Raw genomic sequence first — 24,156 nt, forward strand, 5'->3', positions numbered from 1 at the left:
GCATTTCTGTCGATAATAACGTCGGAGTTGAAGGCTGTCCGAAACCAGCACAACAGTCCTAAGCTCCTTTTCTCCCCATGATAGTGTTCTTAGTGTTGACCCCATGAAAAGTCAAGGAACAGGAGCTAGGAGCAGGAGCTAGGAGCTATAATTAGAACATGTTGGATACAACTCGACTCTAAGTCTTGTTGAAGTACTGAAACAGCACTTCTCTGGGTTTGCAACAATTAATTTTGTTATTCTTATTGATCTTAATACTGCGTTTGACACGATAGATCCTGAGTTTTATTCGTGGCTGGAGCAGTCTGTTGGTTAATAAAAGCACTGCCATAAAATAGTTGAAGTCCAGCTTATTCAATTAAAGTTTCCCTTTCCAGTTGGGACAGTTTACATTCTCTGTTGCCTCTCTTCAATGCGGGGTACTTCAAGGCTCCATATTAGCTCTAGAAATATAATGTGTCTTTCCATTTCTATGCAGATAAAAGGATGCTGGAGTGCTGCTGGATCACTGGACTGTTCTGCCTGTGTGTCTGTTAGAAATTTGGGGTGACCCTTGATACACATTTTAAATTCAATAAACAGGTTAGTGCAATAGTCCAGACTAGCTTTTATCATCTGAGGCTTATGAGTGCAAAGTTAAGTACTATGTGTTTCATGATGCCTTTGAGGGAGTTACTCATGTTTTTTTTACCTCTTGGCTAGATTACTGCAACTCCCGCTATAGTGAGTAACCACTTTCTTCTTCACAGTTTTCTGCTGGTTAAAAATGTTAAAAATGTATCTGCCTGCCTACTAACAGGGACAAAATAATATGAACATATCACGCTGACCTTCTATTCTTTCCACTGGCTGCATTTATGGGTTTTCATTTCAGTTTTTAAATGTACCAATGGTCTGGCACCTCTTTATTTTTAATGATCTTTCACATCCACAAATCTTCAGTAAAACTCTTAAGTTCTTAAGACCAAAAGTTTTCAGTTGTTCCCAGGTACGGCTTGTGACCAAGGTAGACAGGTTTTCAGCTTGTTCGGGAACAATCTACCTCTTCCTGCAAAGTCTGCCGGAACTATAAATGAGTTTGTTTTTTTAAAACTCATATTTTTAAACTGGCTTTTTATTTCACAGTAATTAGAGGCAGCTTCCTGCTGTAGGGCAAAAAAACTGCACACTTGCTAACAATAACTGCCTTTTTTAAGTTGTTAACACAATGAGCTAAATCTTAAATATACGTGTGACGTAATCTAATCGATATGGTTAACACATGCAGTGCTGCATGGTGCAAAAATAGATGAAAGAAAGACAGTAATGGCAAATTTCTTAGGTTTCCAACTGATCAAATAAGGCGAATGCAATGGTTAATTAACCTACTTCTCGCCGATGGATGTAGATCCGCTGAGCTCCACACGGCTCCTCTGATTCCATCTGGTCTCGCTGCCATTGAGAGGAATTTCAATACCACGTAAAATGGACAATCCAATTAGGATCGCCAGGTGGGATTCAGAGAAAAATAGCGGCTCGCAACAAGAAAGCAAGCCCGTTTTGTATGACCTGTTCCGGGTAAAAGCTGTCCCCAGAAATGTCCCAGTGTATCATGATGGAGTAAAAAAGTTTAACGCAGCAAGAGATATTTTCCCGGTGTAGCAGAAGAGCTGAGCCAAACGTGCCCTGACAGCGTTGCAGATCGGGCAAAACAAACTAAACTCTGACAGAGACTCTGAGCCCATCTGCACACTTGGCAAAATCAGAGACGTCCCTGGTTTTCATTCGAGAAATCTGGTCACATTGATACTGCTATTTCATCAGTGTTGTCCAATCTACCGAATATACTTTTTTTAAAAGGACACCAGAGAACAGCTTTGAAGGCTTTTGTTAGTGGAAATGATGGCTTCGGTATTAATGTTGGTTTTGATAAGAGTGGTTGAAGTAGCACGTCAGTAAAGATGACGGACAAGTGGTTTATACAGTCACATGCAAGGGTTTTTCATAAGGCCCCTCTTTCTGAAATACATCTCCAATGGAGCTTTCCCAGATGGAAATGTGGAGCTCTGTGGAATAAAATCTATTTGCCGATAATCAGGTTAATGGTTTGTAGCCATGAAGAGAGTTCGACTGGATGATCCATACAAACCCTCGGAGACAAAGTCTCATGATAGAATCTGCTCAGTTCACTTCACAGGAGGTATGTTTAAGTTTAAATAACATCATATAATGAGAACATTTAAATGTTTCAAAATAGTCAGCTATTGTGCAAAGCCACTGCTACTACTAACATGGAACACTAAGAATTAGCTATATTCATCAGATACACGGCAACATTTATAAGGCCATGAAACTGCGTAATACATACATGTCTTTATCATTGTAGATGTGTCACAAATCAGGGATAACAGTTGGTGTGTTATTCGTGTTCAGGTCAGCCATCTGATGATCCAAAGAACCCTGGCTACATTTCCTCCACATTTAGCTTCACAACATTGGCTAAATTGTGTTTGCTGTTGATCGATATGAGAGGTGTATGAAGCGTCGAGCACCGGGAGCTGTCCTCAAGTCAGTAAATGAAAATGTCCAGCCAGCAGCAGATCCCCCCCCCTGGATCTTCAAAATACACCATATTGTGACAAAAGTAAAATTAGAAAAGGCAAAAATATAATTTCCAAAGCTAGTAATATCAGAGCAATATAAGTACATGTATTATACAAATGTGTTTTAAATAAAATACTGTTTTATTTTAATAAAAATTAAACAGTATTTTATTTTTATAAATCTTTATTTTCATTAGGATTTAAACAGTATCTCTGTCCTGCTTGAACATAGGTCTCAGTTTTTAGGAACTGATCCAGATCACTCAGAGACACAACTGAGAGAGACCAGTGCACAGAACTGCAGGAAGCACACGGTGGTCTTCAGGCAGACTACCAGCGACTGCTTTCAGAAAACCAGGATCTGAAGTGCAATGTTCAGAAGAGACAATTCATGCACACAAACTTGATCAATGCAGAAATAAGGACACTTGCTGGTCTAAAACCATTTGCTGTTTTTGCATGACTTTTATCGCTTATTTCAGTGTTTCTCAAACCCACAGCCAAAATCTGCCCTGGTGATCAACTTCTTTTGGTGTTGAAATTAAGGCTTTGTTTAACAAATGCGGACCTTACCTCCAGATTTAAAATTTTGTCCGACATAAGTCTATAATTTCTGAAAACCTTCACTTTTTGATCAAGTAGCCCAGTAAAGCAAAGGTACTTAAAAATGTACCTAGCTGTTTTTGACACAATACAAAAAAAAAAAAAAAATAGAGTAATTATTGGTTGTACAGAAATATTTATTCAGCGACCAACAAATTTAAACACGCATCAGACTTCATACTCAAACTACAAAAGCCACAAGTCAATCAAGTTTTTAGTTGGCATAACACTAAATGGTACAATAAGCTTTATGCTGCAAGCGTGGGGAGGCGGAATATCAGATAAGTAGTTAACAATACGGTCTGGCTTTTTGAACAAACTTCAATATGGACATTTAGTTTTAGCAGACAAAGTTTTTTTTTATATCTGAAAAACTAGCTGTTATGGGGCCTCATTAGCAATGACACCTTTCACAGTGGCTAAAATGCAGTTGTCACAAAAAGAAGTTGAGACTGCAAGAAAGCTCTCCCAGCTGCAGATTCATGTTGAACAGGCCACTGGGTGCATGAAAAACTTTCAAATACTTCAACACACAATACCAATATGTCTGGTAAAATATGCAGATGACATTGTCACAGTGTGTGCAGATCCAAATCTCATGGGTAGGCTTGTTAAGTAAAATAGCTTAAAGAAAAACAAGGAACACACAAAGGTACATCCATACATCCATTTTCTAACACGACTATCCCTTGTGGGGTCGCGAAAGGTGCTGGTGCCGATCTCCAGCTGTCAATGGGTGAGAGGGGGGGTTACACCCTGGACAGGTCACCAGTCTATCCCAGGGCAACACAGAGACAAACGAAACAAACTACCATTCACGCACACACTCACACCAAAGGAGAATTTAGAGAAATAAGGAGAATGCACAATAAACTGTCCAATAGTTTATTAGTCTGTCAGTGTTATTTGCACTATTTTTGGAAGAAGGCGATTATAATAAAACTGTAAAAACTAGTTGGCCAGCTCTTGTACAAACTCAGAGTTGTACAGAATTGTCACAAAGTCACAACATTTTTTTTTTGCAAACATACATCTGCCACTGAATTTGCGTACGATACCGATGGTTTTCCTTCAATGCTAAGGATCCCAGATTCAGATAAAAGGGTCCTGTCACATTTGACTGCTTCTACCACTGTTTCATCTGTGCGAGAAGGCACACTTGACCCCTAGTAAACCCTCACTGTATCATGTTTATGGTCTAACAATGTTGAGTGAAGCAGCAAATAATGAACAAGCGTCATTCACAACCAGCCCACAGTGTCGTTATGCGAAGTTTTCAAGGATTTCACACATAAAGTTATTGTTTTCTGTCTGAATTGATTATCTGATACTTTATTGATTATCTGGCTTTTAGTTCATTGGACACACCATATCTTATGGAAGCGAGCCCAGAAATGTCCTTTTGGGTATCCTTAAATATTTTTTTAAAACAATTTACCGGGCTGCTTTAACATCATGTGCCACTGTTAATGTTATTCGACCTACCCGATGTCACTTCCACAAAGTGTACTCTGTCTGTCCTCTTGTTGCAGCTTCTATGCTGGCTACCTGTCCTACACTCACACTGACGTCTTTTAGGACATCCTTACACTGGATCATCAGCTCTCCCTGACTGCTCACAGCCTTTGTCATTTGGGATGTTCTTAACAAGACGTGCAAAAAGTGTTTCATATGAAATAAGTAAGACTTAAATATTTCAAAAGCACAGTATGATCGTTACTTTGTTAATAAATTATAAAAAATAAAAAAGGACCACACAGGTATTTTGAACTTATTAAACTCCATATAACTTCCTATTTATATATTTTAGAATGGAACAACCTATGTCTTATAGAAATTGACATACTGGAGGTATATCCTCATCCTCGGAAGCTGTGTCTGTGTCGGAATCCTCCTTGGTCAGGATACCCGCCTCAGGACAGATTTGTTTCAATCCACAAAGTGCAGCTAGCTCTTTTTCTCTGTCTGAAGACCTGAACACAGTTCTCTTTCTATTCGGCCTTGCCTTCATCACCCACCCGTCTGCAGCACCTTTAGACGTTACCTGTGAAAAGCATTCACATAAAATGTTTAATGTATTGACCCTGCTATTATTATATATAATTTTTTTTTAGCTTTTATTACTTTTGTTGGCAGCCTGAGGAATGGAATCAGAGACTTAAATGCTTAGAAGCCAGAGTCTAATTTATTTTGGCCACATATACACTTGTACAGCGCTGGACTCTCTCCGTAGAATTAGCATTGTCACCAGAATGCATTGCATATTTATCTTCTTGGGCCGAGCACCCTGTACAATGGGCTGGGCTTAGGCACGCAACGCAGTCTAATTGGCTCTATGCAAATAGGGTTGGCAGGCAAGCATCTGCACACATTCTTTCAGGGGATTATACACAAAAAGTGTGTGTTGGTCTCAGGCGGGTATCTAATTGCAACAGACCTACAGTTAGAGAGAAAACCTTGGACATTCCTTCTCTACTCCTCAGCCCAATGTAGAGTGTCTCAATACAAAAGAATGCAGTGTTGAACGCAATTGAAGTCTCCATGAAACATCATAAAACAAATAAAATGAATGCTATCATATCACACAGACTAACCAGTACATGTATAATATTAATTCAAACACAGTTAATAACAAGTAATTGACTAATATAGCTTTAAACACATGTAACCACAAAAGGCTAATTCAAATAGTTGCATTATAATTAAAAAAAAACTCACTTTGATAATGTTAGTATCTCTAAGATGATGATAGACAAAAGAAGATAACCTTTCTCTCCTTTTCTTTGTAGTAGCACTTCCAAACACATGCTGCGCTTGTTTTGGACGGTTGAGTCCAAGCTTTACTGCTGCGTCAGTCTGGAACAGCATTGCAGCAATGTGACTACATTTGTAAACAAGTAGAGAGTAAGTTGTATGATACAGAAATTAATACTCGGTCTATGTAGGTACATGTCATTTTAAATTTATTCACATTGTGTTAAAAGTCAGTATTACAGTTAGTAATCACAATCGGTAAATAAAACAGGAAAACATATGCCTTGCATCTATTATTTTCATATGGATTCAAATCAAATATTAAATCATCTTACCCTGCTTTGCATGTGCAGTGGGAAGACACTATGTAGCCTTTTAATTTGTCCAAGCAGACCCACACGTCATGCTGCCCTTTCTTGTTAGCTATCTGGCAGCACAGCGCACTTCATGAAGCACACTGCGTTCATGCGATGGTAAAATATCTGCCCAACATAAAAAAAAGTTATAGCCTTTTAATGACTTGTATGACTTCATTGCCTCTGCTGTGTAAAGCCCAGGCATGTTGATGTGCTAATTGTAAGTGTCCCCATAGCTATTTCAAATGGGTCTGGAAGCTTTATGCTAAATACAGTTATTTTTGCTGTGTATCTTTTGCAATAATCTGCACAAAGATGATCTGAAGTAATAACACCTACATCTCCAGGTTTCATTCTGTTCACGGGATTGTTCTATCGCATCAGCGAGGCCAGTGCCGGCCCGAGCCTCTTGGGGGCCCTAAGCAGAATTTGATTTGGGGGCCCCCCTCCCACCATGCAGAATCACCTATGCTAGAAGATAATTGATACAAATGTCATGCTATAATGTTATAGGGAATATTATAATAATAATCAAATTGTTTTTATTGATTTTTCATATTGAAACAAAAGACACCCCATTCACAACATACAGAACGAAAGAGTAGGACTCAAAATTTACATCACAAAAACAGCTCAAAAAACACAGCCAAACTAACAACAAGACAGATCCTACTACCATACACACCACCCGGGTTCCAGTTAAAATTATATATATATAATTATTATCATTGTGGTTGTTATTGCCATTCAAACCTGAGGGGAAAAAATGGGGGTGGCGAGGCTGCTAGTTATGCTGAAGCAGATGAAAATTCAGATTCAAAATAGGAAATAAAAGGTTGCCAGACCTTGAAATATCTCTTAGTGTTGCCCTGTAAAGTAATTCTAAGATGTTCCAACTTTAGGTGTGCCATCACCTCCTCTACCCATCTTTTGTGAGTTGGCGGTGCTGCCTTTATCCAATTAAATAAAAACAATCTCCTTGCCAACAATGACGAAAATGCCATTGCTTTCCTTTGACAGTCGTTAATTCTGTTTCCACCGGTGCCACACCAAAAATGGCTACCAGAGGAACGGCTTCAATAATTTTCTTTTAAATGGATGAAAAGGTTTTGAAGATTTTTGATCCAGAATTCTTTAAGCCTGGGAAGAGACCAGAACATTTGAGATGTGTTGACTGGAACATGTTTACATGTAGGGCATGTCGGATCAGCTCCCTGGTAAATTATTGTCAATTTGTCCCTTGTGAAATGAAGTCTGTGTACCACTTTAAACTGTGTTAGTCCATGTCTAACACATACAGACGAAGAATGTATATATTCTACTGCCCACATCCATTCATTATTTGATATGTCCAGCTTTAATTCTTCCTCCCATTTCCTTTTTATGTGGTCAAGGGATGGGGAAGCCACCCTCTGGATATTTACATAGAGCATATAAACTGACCCCTTAGTAGTCAGATTCATATCCAATAGCCAATCTATCCACCCACTCTGTGGTGATTCAAGGGATGAGAATGTCTTTTCACAAAATCTCTAATCTGAAAGTATCTGAAGTAATTAGTTTTTAAGGGGATTCCATATTCCTTTTCCAGCTGAGCAGCAGACATAAGTACAACATCTTTAACCAGATTTTTAACAGATTCCACCCCAGCTCTATACCATTCCTTAAATGCTGTTCCCCCCGGAGCTGGAGAGAACAGGTGATTGCCGTAAACGGAAGCAGAGAGGAGGCATTTCTGTTTTTAAAATTAGTTCTGAATTGGACCCAGATTTTGATCTAGTTTCATACAACAGGGTTATTTGTGTATAGGTGCTTGCTTAGGGGCAGAGGGGTACAAATCAGGGAACGCAGGGATATTGGGCTAGATGCATATCTTTCCATATGTACCCATACTGGGGTTTCCTCATCATCTAGCTGCGAGACCCAAAATAGCAACTTATGTAGATTAGCTGCCCAGTAATAATGCATATAATTTGGTAGGCCTAGGCCCCCCTCCTCTCTCTGTCTCTCTAGAAACTCCCTTCTTATCCGGGGGACTGTTTTTTTATATATATATATATATATATATAAAGGTAGATGTACATTTATTTAATTTAAAAAAGATATGTAGGAATAAAAATTGGTATTGCCTGAAATAAGAACAGGAACTATGGCAACATATTTAACCAGAGTGGCAGGATGTGACAGGAAAAGGAGAAGGCCGTCAGCCTATGGCGAAAGTTTATGATTTTTCATCCCCCTGCGTATTCCCCCCAGTTCAGCAGCATTTCTCAACATTACTGGAAGAGGCTGGATTGCCACATCAAAGAGCAGGAGTGACAGAGGACACCCCTGTCTTGTTCCCCCCAAAACAGAGGGAATGGGTCAAATATTATGTTATTCGTTCTTACCATATCTTGGGGATTCGCATATATTAACTCAATCCACGAACGGAATTTAGGACCAAATCCCAATCTCTCAAGGATGTTAAGCAAATTAAGATACTGTATTCTATGAAAGGCTTTTTGGGCATCTAGGGGTATTACAATCTCTTAATCAATGTTATCATCAGCAGTGTATATCAAATTAAAAAGGCGACGGAGATTAATGGGAAGTTGTTAACCAGCAACAAATCCTGTCTGGTCAGGATGTATTATATTACTTACAACAGGCTCAATCCCTGCTGCTAGTACTTTGGTCAATATCCTATAATGACATCCAAACAGGGGCTGCACAATAGCGCAGTGGGTAGCGCTGGTGCCTTTCTGCATGGAGTTTGCATGTTCTCCCTGTGCATGTGAGGGTTCTCTCTGGGTACTCCGGCTTCCTCCCACAGTCCAAAAACATGACTGTTAGGTTAATTGGCTTCTTCAAATTCTTCAAATTAGATGTGAGTGTGTGCGTTAATGGTTGTTTGTCCTGTTTGTCTCTCTGTGTTGCCCTGTGACAGACTGGCGATCTGTCTAGGGTGTACCCAACCTCTCGCCCAGTGAACGCTGGAGATAGGCACCAGCAACCCCCGCGACCCCATAAGGGATTAAGCGGTTTGGAAAATGGATGGAATGGATGGATGCCATCCGAATAGACTCACTGGATGAAATGATTCACATTTAAGTGGCTTTTTTTTTTTTTTTTTTAAGGGTCACCGAAATCATAGCCTGTGACTGTAGCGAATATTTTAAACGAATACAGTGAGGTTATGTATTAATATAAAATAAATTAATAAATGATACAAAAAAATACTTCAATCTTTTTTTAAACTTCTGAATACAAACTGTCACAAAACATATTAAATAAATTCTTTTATTATCATTCATTCATTCATTTATATCACTTGTTTGAGTTATTGAATTGTTAATTGTAAAAATGTGAAAATAATAAAAATAATACAAAAAAATGAAAATAAATTAATTAATGGGGGGGGGGGGGGGCTGGCCACAAAGGGGCCCCAAGCGGCCGCTTAGTTCGCTTGTGCCTCGGGCCGGCCCTGAGCGCGGCTATGGCTGGCAAGTGAAAGAATCAGCTTTTTGCCCTCCAATGTTGTGCACATGCGCAAAATACCCGGGTGTTAACAATAACATTCAGCATGCCTATATGTCAGGTAAAGAAGCAGCTAGAGAGGCCTACCAGGTCCAATTTGTGTCAATAGCAGAGTTCTGAAGTCCTGTGCAGACCAGCTCAGTGGGATCCTGCAGCACCTGTTCAACCTTAGCCGGACCCAGGAGAAGATCCAAGCGCTATGGAAGACATCCCGCCTTGTTCCAACATCAAAGAGAGCTTGCTTGTCCATCAAATTTTAATGACTATAGACCTGTTGCCCTGGCATCGCACATCATAAAGGTCCTGGAGAGACTGGTGTTGGCCTACCTTGTTAAGCAAACAGGAAAAGTTCAGGAGCCCCAGCAGTTTGCTTATTGCCATAGAGTTGGATGTTAAGATTCCATTTTACACGTGCTTCAACAAACCCACTGAGAAAACATGAAGCTCTATGAGAACCATATTTTTTGACATCTCCACAGCATTTAACATAACTCACCGTGATTTACTACTTCAAAAACTGACGTAGATACAAAAGTTTCTGGCACAACTTCACAGATTCCCCAAGGAGTATAGAGAGGGCCAAAGATCCGGTGAAGTAAAAACTCCAGCAACACTTGAAGTACTGGGAAACAACTTTAAAAGGCCTCAGAAATCCCCTGAGACAATGATAAAAAGACAGACAACTTTCTTAGACTAAAAGAGTCCTGCGTCTAACCAGGTGGTCAACAGCACCGCACCTTTTCACTCTTTACATCTCAGACTGACCAAGAATGTATTTTTGAATTCAAACTGAAGTTGCTTATAAAAAAAAAAATACGTCAAAAAGTATAAACTCACCCAACATGCCTCAACCACCACATGAAGAAAACAAGTGAAATTATTTTCCAGCATCACGTCACAAATATAATTTTCAGTCACTTTCATCAGTTCCACCAGCAAAATAAAATCCTGTTTTTAGGGCATGTTTGCTGTTGCTTTGAAAGAAAAACATTAAATTTTGTTGACATGAACGGTACACGATAGAAGATCTTGAAGTGTTGAAGAAAAGTATTCAGCAACATGATTCGTTTTTAAGGTTGTACAAAAAAACTGGATATATATTTTTTGCCATTTGTTTTTTGAACATGGATCTAAGATTTCCCTTGTTTGTTTCATTCTGTGTCATTTTCATCATGTCATAATGTCGAACTACACAGCCTGAAATAATCATAAGGGGTTAAGCCATATAATTTTGTCAGAATATTTAATGTAAATACATGTTGCAGGGAATTTCTGTGGGGTAAGGATTGAAGAAAGAAGTCTGGTTGAACTGTAATCCATAAACAGCAGGTGATGCTACGATGTAACTTCACATAGAGGAAGAAACTGTGATGCTGGATGAAGTGGGATCCAATAAAGCATGAAAAAGCTTTGCTCCTGAGTAGAGGGGTCCGAATTCCCTGGAGAAAATCATCGCTGTGAGCTGGACTTTATATGGGGAAATCTGTATGGAGGAAAACTCAAAAAGGGAAAAAATACCGCTTCTGAAAATTACAAGCAAAATGGGTGGCTGGAACAGAGTATTACTGACAGACAGCAGAGGGTATGATTTAAAGGCACGGTAGGGCCAAGTAAATGTAGTTCTTGCTTGATTGTGGCAGGATGTCTGACCTCAATCAGCAACCTAAGAAGAGCGGTTGAAGAAAGCGGGATGAAAGGTGGAAGGAATGTCAAAGACCCAAAGGTGTAGAAAGTTAGGGGAATCACAGGTAACAATTTTCTGTACTTTAGGAATTATACCTAAAAATCCTCTACATTACACTAAGAGGTGGGGGTCTGAGAGTTTAACCTATGTCAAGCAGATTGTCTTGTGAATTGAAGAATTTGGATCAGGTCAACATATTTTCAGCAAGTGATCCTATTGCAGGAAGCATCAGCTTCCATGAAGGAAGTAAACCTGATTTAGCTGTGTATTACAGCATATATGAGGTAACACGCATAAGAATATATGAGGATTTCCAGTAGACCAAAGCATGCATTGCCTTTCCAGAGTTCCCCAGTTTGTCCCTCAGAAATGCTCAGAGTCAGACTTGATGTTATATGCGTAAAGAAGGCTCAGTTCAGCTCCTCTTCTTCCCCTGCTTCATAATCAAGTTGTTTATTTCTGATGTTGCAAATAAACAAGATAATTGCTTGCTATGCAATTTACTTGCTTATTCTATTAATCTATTTTTATCACACTCTGTCTTTTGTTGTCAAAGGATGAACGCATGGGTGATTTCACTATTTGGCATTTTCTTTGGATGAGGTAGAAAGGTTTGGCTCTCTGGGCTTCTAAAGTCAATTATTGAAATGTCAAGCCCTCAAGACCCTGCTTTCTGTGAGGTTTTTCTATCAGTGTTTCTCTTTGAAATTCTCATAAACAACATAAAAATAAATGCTCCAAGGTATGTTAATTTAACCTACTGTAAATTATTTCCTTGAAAAATAATTGATACTTGCTGTTTTTGTGTGTGTGTGTGTTTGTAAGTTACAGCCATACGTTTTAGTGCATTTTTTGGGAACTTGCGTGAAAGAAGTGCAAAATTGTAAAGTGGAAAGAGTATGGAACATTAATATTGTTTTTTCAACAGGGCGTCAACATTAAATATATAGTCAGGATTATAATGGAATGGTTTAGATTAAAGTATATCCATGTGGTAAAAAGCCCATTTAGATTCAGACCAAAATCCAGTTCAAAATGTGTTGCTTGACTTAAAGATTGCTGTTTACAGACACTCTCTGACTGATCTTGAGCTATATTTCAAAGAATTATGGACACTAATTTTCAATCTACTTGTGCAAAGCTGGTAAAGATATACCCCAAAAAGATTTGTGGCTGAAACTGTGATGAAAGGTGGTTCTGCCAAGTAGTGATGCTATCAATGCATCTCATACCAGATCTTCATGGCCTAAAAACGATTCTCATATCCAAATATTGATGATTTTATTAGGTCAGTCATTGGTGGTGATGTATATCATTAACAGGAAAACAGTGTTGTGACAACAAAACATTTTGAAACACCTCCGGTTGAACCACAACACAGAACATGAGGCGTTCATGATGAGGAAAACAGTGGAGAAGAGCACTGTGTGAGGATCGGCTACCGGGGCAAGACCAACATCTGGGGGAGTCCGTGCTGCAGGCAGGTATAATTAAGTTACAGAGGGAGAACATGTGGAGCTTTAAGCAGCACTGTTATTATTAATTGATAAATATGGTTGTGAAATAAGTTACAAAAGGAATAAACGCTTTAACAAATAGCTGCAACTGTTCAGCGTGGAGTAATAATATGTTTATCACTGTGGTCATCTTACACAGGCAAATGTTGGGTATGGTTTCCCAAAGAATCAATTATTTAAAGTGGATTACATGTATTAGTTGTCATTGAATTATACAGAGCATCTATGAATAAAAAAGCTATGGTGAAATTTGAAAATTATATTCTCAGTGGTTAAAAAATATTTAAAAATGTAGGCATGGACAATAATGTATTTTTTTTTTTTATTAATTACATATCTTAATGGCAATTTCAGTTGGAGCCACCCAGTATCATAAAACAGCACCATTTTTTTTAAAGATTTACGAGGCACATTAGATGTATTTGCACAAAGTATCAGTATTAGACTGGTATCGTTGACACCATGCTGTATTTTATTCAATATTGAATTGGAAAGGAAAACGGTGGCATCGAACATCACTACTACCGAGTACTGACTCAGGGAGCTGCATACAAATACATGCCTACCTTTTTTAGATTTGTATAAGTTAATCAGTTCCTGTTTCACAATAAATGGGCTAACACAATACTTTGCTAACACAATACTTTGTGTTAGCCTGTCACACAGATTCCCAAAAAAAATACATTGTTATACGTTGTAATACAACACATTAGTTGAAACATTTTTTTCTTTTTCAAAGAAGGTTTTATGAAAAAGCTGCTCAGCTGGTCTTCAGCTCTAGAATAATTGAAACTGTGTAACACAGAATCTACCAACGGTAACTTTCTCCTAACGCTGGATGTCTATAGACATCGTTTTATGCCTTTTTCAGACAACCAATTGCTCTTCCTATTCAACACAGAAAAAGTATGCTGAAAACTTGACTTTATTTAGTCGACATTCTGTCTTTCAGCTAAAAGAGGTCACTAAAGCCCCACAATCATTAATACTGTGTGGTGTAATATAGAATATACCATGCACTAAAGTGAGGTGTCAACAGCCTTAGAAAAGGAAAACAAGTTGTAATCTTTGGGATCTTTGTTCTCTCAGCATAACTTGCACTCAGCATGACGACCGATTCAAGGAAACAAGACCAGACAAAAGATAAATTTGAGGAAAAATCCAGATATGCTTCTACACACAGTGTTCCCGTGAAGGCTGCAGACTCAGTAATTGCAGTTCCTGCGCTAAACTGAATGTGAGCAAATTACTTGCAATTATGATGGGCCCAGCTGTTACATTTTGTTTTTCCTTCATTACACATGTATGTAATGCAAAATAAGTAGGGTTTTGTCAAAGGAAATTATTGTACAATATATGTATTATTGAAAAGAAAACATTTATTTACAATTAACATTCCCCTTTTTTCAATACATTTTGCATTGTGTTGTACACCGGTGAGGGATATTGTGGCCACTGACAGCTGAAGTAGATGAACACAGAATAAAAGACAACATTTTATCCTCCTAATACATTTGTTGTAAGCAGAAGAAATGGACAAAAATGGCGATGGGCAGAGGACTGGGTCAGGCCATGTCCAAAAGTGCAGCGAGTCATGGGCTGACTGATGCACAAAAGGAGGAGATGTCAAGTCTGGCACATGTGGTGCAATGCAGAAGCTGAGCCACTGGGTCAAACTGTTGAAGTTAATGCTGGTTCCAACAATGGACAAAGGCGCATCAGCACACTGGAAGAACAGGGGAAGTAGATGGAGGCCGTAGGATTATCTGCTGTTGGAGTCCTGCCATTTATTTGGCTTGCACTTTTACTTTCATCACATTCCTAAGCACTGTTGCAGTGCATGCACACACTTTAGCCGAAAGTGCATTTTCTCTTTCAGTAGAATGCTGGCTGCCAAAAAAGTTCCGGTATGGTTTGATGAGCACAAGTCCAAGGAGGTTATCTCCAAATTATAATGATCTAAATCCACAGGATACCTCTTTTACGCACTTCTTCAAAATATCAAATGTAGCCATCTAATTCTACTCATGAGCTCAGTTTTGATTCCTAAAAACAAATATGCTATTTAAGACAAATTATTCAACAATAAGTGTAAAGTCAAGAATAGGACTTGGAGATTCTGACGTTTGTAATGTTCTGAAGTCCAGCCTTTAAAGATAAACACCAATAAATTTCCAGTCAATTAGAGTGATGCTTGAGGACCCCCAGATCAGTTTTGCAGAAACCAATTATGCTAAGTAAGCTGCTAAAGTCTAAAACAAATATTAGCATATTTTTTTTCATTTTGCTTGACACAAATTGAGTTCAGCAGGAAGATTGAACCAGCTAATACCATGGAAAGGTCTCCTGTAGCTCCTCGGAGGAATAAGTGAAACTTGGGCACATGCAGCATGTACTCTTGCAAACTGGCATCAGGAATCTCACCAGCAAAGTTTGCTTTCTTTTTTGCATTTTGTTTCTAACTTGGAAGTCTTATAAGAGCATAATGTGACATCTGGAACTGAGTTTTAGTGATTTTAAACACAAAAATGATGATTTATTGTCCCAAACATTTTTTTAATGGTTGTAAATGTTCCTTTTTTGCAACATTGCTCATTGTAAGGTTAGCATTGTGATCTATTATTTAAATAAGAATTTATCCACCCTATTTATTCAGTTTGTCATCAGTATCTCAGCTGCCTTGCACTTATCAAGAATATCTAAATTTATTTTGATGGGAGCTCATGAAAATGTCCGTTATCAGATACACCACAAGAGTCATGTTCTCGCTGACGATTGATGGGACTCGTGGATTGAATTAAACTCATGCAGAACAAATTTAAATTTCTCATGTGTTTGCTGATTATTCTACAGAAGGTGTTTTCACAGGGTTATTACCATAATGGCCAGAGACGTCAAGTGAAAAGAGTAGAGTGAAGTTCAATCTGTGATTTCATATCTGCAGGCAGTCTACAGCAGCTCTTTCTGTTTTCTGAAGTCTGCAGGCAATATCAGATGTGTACAATTCTGTTTGCTTTACCACCGTCATTTTTTAAAGTGGATGACTGCTGTGCTAAACATGGTGAAGGCCACTCTGGGTTAACTGGAAGAAAGAGCGAAAGTTGAGTGACATTCCAGAAATTTCTTTGGCGATACATCACAGTCTTACTTTTATCTTGTTCTTTTGCAAATCCACCATCTGGGTATGACCAAGAGCATGTAAAAACTAGAAATTTCTCATACTGTGCACCTTTTTATTTCAACTTTGTGTGTGATTTCATGTACTGCTCACAGTGAAATTGCTTATTTAGTAAATGTAACAGATTAGCTAGATAGGTGTTTGATGAGGCAAATTAGATACACCGGAAATACAACGTGTGCTCCATATTTCAAGATTTTTGAGTACAATAGGTGTGAGTGCTGGAAGGCCCACAATTAAGTAATTCATAATCCACTGGACTTAGTTTTGACAATGTTGCTTTCATTTATTTTGTTATGCTGGTATTTCTGTTCATCCTCAGAATTTTACGTAGTTGTTCAATCTTGTTAACAATGTTTTGCAGTTTTTTAAATGGTTTCCCTGGTCCCCTTGTTCCATTTGTATTGCTTCTGCATCAGTAGGTCATTCCTCAGCTCCCTGCAGTCATGCTGCCTATACAACTGCAACATATTCAGTATAATAATTAGACCGATGTGGACCTTGTACCAGCCATCACTCCCTCCCTATGAATAAGTCCCAAAACAATTATGCTCTAAGAAGATTAAAGTTTTGAATAATCTCATTAAAATTGCCAATCAGTATGTTTAATTTCCTATTAAAATAACAATGTATTGGTTAAATCAAAGTCATTTCGCTTAAACTTAAATCTAACCTTCCCAGGTGTATGAATAATTTGGTGAGCTACTATTATTAACCTTTGCAGACTTCGTGAAAACTTGATTTACACCTGAAGTGGAGAAAAGGGCAACTGAAAAAAAAACTAAAAGTTGTAGAAGTTCAAAAAGTTAAAGCCTGTGATGGAAAATCAAAAGGAGGAAAGTATGAGTTTGTGCAGAAAAGGAAGCGTTTTGATGGAAAATGCAATTTCAGACTTCCCACACACCGTCAGGATGTTGAGAGTGGATCGAATTTTGCAAGACTCAAAGTGCCACATTATATCGAGCAGAACAAGAAAAACTGACTAAGTGTCAGCAGGAATGTATATTCACAAGTGGGATCTAGAGACAGAAATGTATTATCTTCAACAAAATTGCTTTTTTTAGGGCTTGACCATTTGAGATTACTTTGAAGGCATGTACGAGTTAAAACCAGAATTTTCTTGTGGAAAAAAAAATCCACAATAAAAGAATCTGAATAAATGTTCAATACGTACTGTCTACACACATTTTACAATTGCATAAATGTTAAACCCTATTCTTTGAACCAATGGCATGAACAGATTTGTTTAGTTATTCTCTGTTTTGCCAAGACAACAGATTTGATTCCAGCTTAGTGCCTTTTGTAAAACTCACATTTTAAACATGTTTTGAATAAGGCACAATTAACCCAGGAATGTAAAACATGAAACACAAAATGATTGTGTGTTGATGCGCCAAAAAACGCCATGAAGGCCAGTAGGCAATTACTATTATGCCATCTTTTAATATAGTCTGATTTCCCAATGATCCCACAAGACTTTCTGTTTGCATTTCTGTAAATTCAGAACTATGTCTGTTTACCCTGCATGCTTTTTTTTTTGTTGGTATTCCTTCTTATTAGACACTATATAGTTGTCATATTCCCAGAGATGTATGCAGGTTGTTTTGTTTTTTTCTCCTCCTCCTTCCTTTCCTGGGTGTGACCAGTGGGTGCAGCCTCCACAGTCGTGGTTAAGACTCATCAGGACTAGTGTGATGAAGATCTGGTTTCCTAAAATAGATGCCAGATTGTTGTGCTCACATGAATGGTAATCAGACTCACCTCTTTATGTCCTTTGCTCCTCAAAGTGCCGATACTTCCCTCCCTTGTTTTTCCTGACAGAAACAGGATCCCTGAGATATCTGAACTCCAGTGATCCTGTTCCTGGTTCCTAGCGTCTGCTTGGAGAACATCTACCTGGATCCCTCTCCCTTTGATGTAATCACTCGCCATCTCCAACCTGGTAGAAATCTAACACCTTTAAAATTTCTGCTCTGGAGAACAACTCATCTTCTCCAAGAACTCTGACTACCTCCACATCAGTAAGCGCCACTCACATCATAGCAATTATTCAATTATTGAATAACTGATTATGGTTATTCATCATTTCCTGAACCATTTCTAATCACCTACTTTTCCTCCTAGAGCCATACTGGAACCCTGTCCCGAAAACTGCAGAACACCATTCCTACACATGTCTTATATCAAATGATTTTCTGAACTTTCATCATTGTGTCCATAATTGTCGCTTCCACCAGAGTGTTGTATGCTAAACCATGACAATATTGTAATCGATAATCCATTCGCCAGGAGAAATGTGCCCTGCAGTGAACACTGTGTTTTCATTTCGACTGCTTTCCGAAATCATCTCAGAACATTGGTTGGTTATAAGCAAAGTTTTAAGAACAGTGTTTTTCAGGTGATTACTGAGTTTTGTGACAAGATTCAGGATTATAGTTGGAGAAATAGCTTTTGTGTTCACATCAATGCATAGTGAGGAAAAAAAGTAGATGGTAGCTGTTTGTTTACATATTAAAATAAAGGCTAAAATGGCCTTTTCTTGCTGTCTACTTTGTTTTTTGGAACATACTTGTGGTCCCTGCATATTCCACCTACCAGGAGACTTTTTGAGCAGCACGTTGTCTTTCCCCTTTCCCTTACATGTTACAACAATCAGGTCTCATTTACCCTATGGGAACTAAAGCTCAATAGTAAAGCAGCAGCAGAGGATCCACATTTTCTGCTCACAGGTATATCAGGATGACGTCTTCTGGTTGGGCTGCCTCACAAACTGAATTTGTTAAATATTTTTGCCTATGCAGTTCCTCTTGTACACAGATGATGAGAACCAAACTTGTTATGATTAATGTATGCATCCTTTGAAAGATTCAATTGCACATTTGGTGGCACTTTTGCCATGCATCAAGAAGGTCCTGACTTCTAATCCCAGCCTGCAGTCTCACATCTTCTCCTTTCACCTGTGTGGGTCCCTGCGGGTGCTCCAGCTTCCTCCCACCACTCGAAAACGTGAATAATGATCATGCAGGTTAATTGGTTAGTCTAAATTGACCATACGTTTGAGTGTGCTTGCTTGGTTGTGTGTCTCTGTGTTGCCCTGTGAGGCGCACCAGCGGCAAATTACTCTGCAAGGTTAACAGGTATAGATATTGGACGGACGGATTCTTGGAGAACGATTGGTTTGCACAAACATCAGTAATTGACTTACATATATTCTTTTGAATCAGGATTGTGCAGTTGAGAAGTTGCACTCTTTTGGTATTATGGCAGTACTTATTAATTTTCAGTGTATGAATACCCAAAGATTTCTTAAGATAATGTAATGTAAAATCAGAGGTAGTTGGGATTCTGCTGTGCTCCCATATGCTTGGATTGCCGCTGGTTTACATTTATGGTACAGCACATATTTACAAATATCACTTTTTTTTATTTATTTATATGAGAAAATCTCTTGATACTCGTGGTCTCATTTACAAGAGAAACCTATTACATTAACTGCAATAACATGTAATGATAGTAAAACAACAATATTAAAACTAACATAAACACAATAATAATTCAATCCACTGCTAAGTACTTCTGAAGATAAATACCATACAACACCAGCAGGGGTTTCACTGGAAACAAGTCCAAGTGCCCCAAACAAATTTACCAATCCTTTTATTCAAATTTTGAACTCCCCAAGTGTGACGAGATTGGAGAGCTTCAGGTCATGTTCCACGTGGAAGGGTCGGAAAAGGAAAATGTTTTTTTTTTTTTTTGCCGAGTTCACTGATGGAACACTAAATGCAATAAATTCCTGTATGTGAGATGTAGCATGACAAGTATAATGGAACAAGACCGAGAATGAATTTGTAAATGAATCTGTACCAAAGTAAGAGTCTGAAATAAAATGTTTACCATAAAACACCACTCACAGTGCCTCACAGAGAGTCAAAGAAAGATTTAACTCACAAAAAAAATGATGAAAAGACCTAAAAACATCTTCACCCAGGCTATTTAAGTTGAATTACCAGTTTAATCATCTTAGGGCCCTCTTCACAAATCCATCAAACCGTTTATTATGTTTTAAACATTTGCCCTCTGCAGTAGCTTCTAAGCTTCTTTTTGATCCTTGTTTCTTAGCCCCCGTTTGGACCTGATTAGGAAACTTCTACTGTCTGCTTAATCTATAAAAATGTTCAAATGTAACTGGGTCACAAAATACCTACTGCTTTTTATTTTATTTTTACAAACTGCAAAGGTTTTGTACATATATGGGACTATTAGTTTCACTATTAGTTTCAGCTTGGCTATGGATAAGTAAGAACCATCAGAATTCAAGTAGAGATATCTTGTCAGAAGTCACCATGTACATAAAATCCAAAATGGATTTATTTTAACATTTGGGGGTCTAAAGCCTTAGGTAACTTTTTGGGCCACCTTATGACCATTATAGAATCATATAATAACTATTAACCAGTGCTTTTGCTTCCTCCTCATCCTCCATGTATTGCCTTGCAAATTGGGGAGTTTCTCTGTTTTTCATTATTGAAACAGGACATACCCGTACAATGTAATTCTGCTGAGTCTGAACTCCTTCAAAGTGTTTAAGCCTGGCTATTTCTTTTAGAAATATATTTAATTTAGGGTTTTTTTATTCCCTGAACTTAACAAAGTGAGAAATTTCAGTTAAAAATATAACCGAATCAAACCCTGTCAGACAAATGCAGGGCATTAACCTTTGTCTGAAGACTACTTTACCCTCAACTTTAAATGATCTTAAACTGCTATGTCTGACAACATACTGATTAAAGAGGAAAATTCTTGAATTGAATCAACGAGGAAAAAATGCAATTACATATCCAAAGACTATGTTGTTCTGACTGTGATTTGAAAGACACTTTACAAATTCCCTGTTTAAAACATTTAATTACCATCAAAGACTCCAGTGCACTGAGAGTGAAGAGGGGAGGGGGTTCGTCTATATGGGAGATGTAGTGAATATATTTTTTTTTAACAAATGTCACTGTGTGGGCTCCTGATGACCATACAGTACAGTCAAACATTCAGTTTGCTCAGCCATCCATTTGGTGTTCTGGTATAATCCTTTAAATTGAGTATGGAGCTCAGGGCCTATCTCCAGCACACAGTGTCTTGCTCAAGCAATCACATTTACTTTGTCACACTCCAACCACTAACTTCAGTGTAGTTTACTATGATTTTATTTGATAGACCAAGATAAAGTAGAGCATATTTGTAAATGGAAGAAAATTGTACATGGTTTTAAAAATGGTTTATAAATAAAAGTCTGAAAGTTTTTATGTACGTCTGTATTCGCCTCCCTTGGGCAAATACTTTGTCGAACCTCATTTGTCGGCAATTACAGCTGCATGTCTGCTTCTTCCAACTTTTCAAATCTAGTGACTAAAATATTTTCTGCTCTTCCTCTGCACAATAGCTCAAGCTCAGCAAGGCTGGAGAGGAACATCAATTTTTTTTAAGTTTTGTCACACAAGTGCCGTTGTTTTCAAGTCGGCATTTTGAGTGAGTCACTGCATGTAGTGTTATACAACTTTAATATAGATCTGGCTCTGTGTTCAGGTTTCTTGTCCTGCGGAAAGTGCAATTTCAGGCCCAATCTTGGGACATCTGCATGCTCAAAAGGGTTTTCTCAAATATTATCCTATATCTAGGATGTACAATGTTAGTTTTCTGTCCATGCAAAACATTTTTCCTACAGCACAGAGTTTAGTTCTCGAGGACTTTTCCTGTCTTGTAATTTTTAGGAAATAAACTTCTTACCGGAAATATTTATTTTTTATTTATTATAAACTTCAATCTATCAGGGGCAAGACTACTTTTGGATCAACTTTGTATTGTCACGGTATTTTAAAGGACCCAAATAAGGAGCAAAGTTCAGCGGAGGGAGTTTAATGAAAAGAAACTAAACAGACATGGAGCAGGCAACAGAAGCAAAGCAGTGAAATGCAGAGAAACCTAGGTGCATGTATATATATATATATATATATATATATATATATATATATATATATATATATATATATATATATATATATATACATAGCCAGAGGAGCTAATCAGAGGGAATGAGTTGCAGCTGAAGACAAAGAGGCAGAGAGCTAAGGGAGAAGGGAAGTGATTAGCACAGAGTGGGAGAAGAAAACAAACACAGAAAATAATCTAACATAAAATTATACCAAATGAGAATTAAATTTAGAACGACTGAATAAGCATGGCTGCGATAAGAGAGAGGAAAAGAAACAGGAATAGTAAAGACACTAAAAACACCTGGCAATAATGAGTACTAGGAAATAACCTATATGGTAAATAGCGGTATATCACAAGACGTGTAGAAATTAGTAAATAACTAAGAAAATGCTGAAAAACATGAACATAAATGAAAACCAAAATAGATCATGTTCATGATATGTATGGCTTGTAGTAAACTTTAAAAGGTACCTCTTATGGCTTTCTTTAATAATAGCTTTTTCTTGCCAGTCATACATTAGGGCCTGATCTATAGCGTGCATGACTAATAGTGGTTTACTAACAGATTCTCCAGAGTTACGTTAAGCCTATTTTCTGCTTCTTTGATTAAGCCAGTTCTTGCCTAGCCTGTCAGTTCAGGTGGCAATCCATCTTTGTTTGTAGCCTGTCTAGACAGAGCCTTGTGAGATGTTCAAACCTTGTGATACTGTTTAAAATCTAACCCAAAATTCTCCTTAGCTTTATACTTGACGTCTCTGATGTGTTCTTTCTTCTCCATGATGCTGTATGTCAACAATGTTCTCCATAGAAATTGCTCAGGTCTTACAGAATAGCTATAGTAGCTAATAGCTATAATATCTATACTGAAATTAAATAACACAGAGATGGAGTCTATGTACTGTTAATATATAGTAGTAATAATACAGTAGTAATAATAATAATACTTGTAACTTGTTGATCACGGTGGAATTTGTGAAGGGGTATCTGAGTAAAGAGCGATAAATAAAAATGCAGAAGAAGGTCCATAGGTTTGAATTGACTTTGCATGTTTTCTTTATACAGTTGTGGGTTTTCAGCTTCCTCCCACACTCCAAAACATGACTGTTATGGTAATTGGTTACTCTACATTGCGCATAGCTGTGAGTGTGTATGTATGGTTGTTTGTCCTGTGTATCTCTGTGTTGCAATGTGATGCCTGCTGACTTCAGGGTCCAGGGTCCAGGGTCCAGGGTCCAGGGTGTACCTACCGCTGACCCTATGACTGCTGGAGATAGGCACCAGCCTTTTGCATCATCCTGCAAGGATTAGCAGTTATTGTATTGACAATGGATATATGTTGTTATTTGCTGTTTTCTATAATAATAATAATAATAATAATAATAATAATAATAATAATAATAATAATAATAATTATTATTATTATTATTATTATTATTATTATTATTATTATTATTATTATACCCCAATAAAAAAGAGTTATGGATGTGGATGTAAAATAAGAACATGTGAAATAATTCAAGAGGTATGAATAGTTTTGCATACTGCTCCCTGAGTCCAGTCCCTGGACGGCACGTATTTTAGATGTACCCCTTCGATCAAATTAAAGGTTTGTTACCAGACGTTTATTTTGCTCCTTCACCATTTCTTACTTTCTTATCTTGTTTTTTTATTTCTGCCCATGCATCAGGTCTTAAATACCTAGGTGACATTTCACATTTTACAGCCCTTCATTTCAAATAATTTCCTATAATTGGCTCACAGTCCACTGTAAGGGAATACAGATATATGATTTTAATATATCATGGCAGTAACTCAGAGCTATTTTGGTTTTATTAGCAGTTATATTCTATCATATTTCCTACGAGCAATTGGGCCAAAAAGAGATCAGAACCACAGTTAACAGAGAAGAAAACATATTTTGTTTGTGATTAGAGCTTTTTTTATTGTTATTTATCTTGAAAAAATAATTATATGA

This window comes from Fundulus heteroclitus, chromosome 22 (assembly GCF_011125445.2).
Source record: "Fundulus heteroclitus isolate FHET01 chromosome 22, MU-UCD_Fhet_4.1, whole genome shotgun sequence".
Classification (NCBI taxonomy): Eukaryota; Metazoa; Chordata; class Actinopteri; order Cyprinodontiformes; family Fundulidae; genus Fundulus; species Fundulus heteroclitus.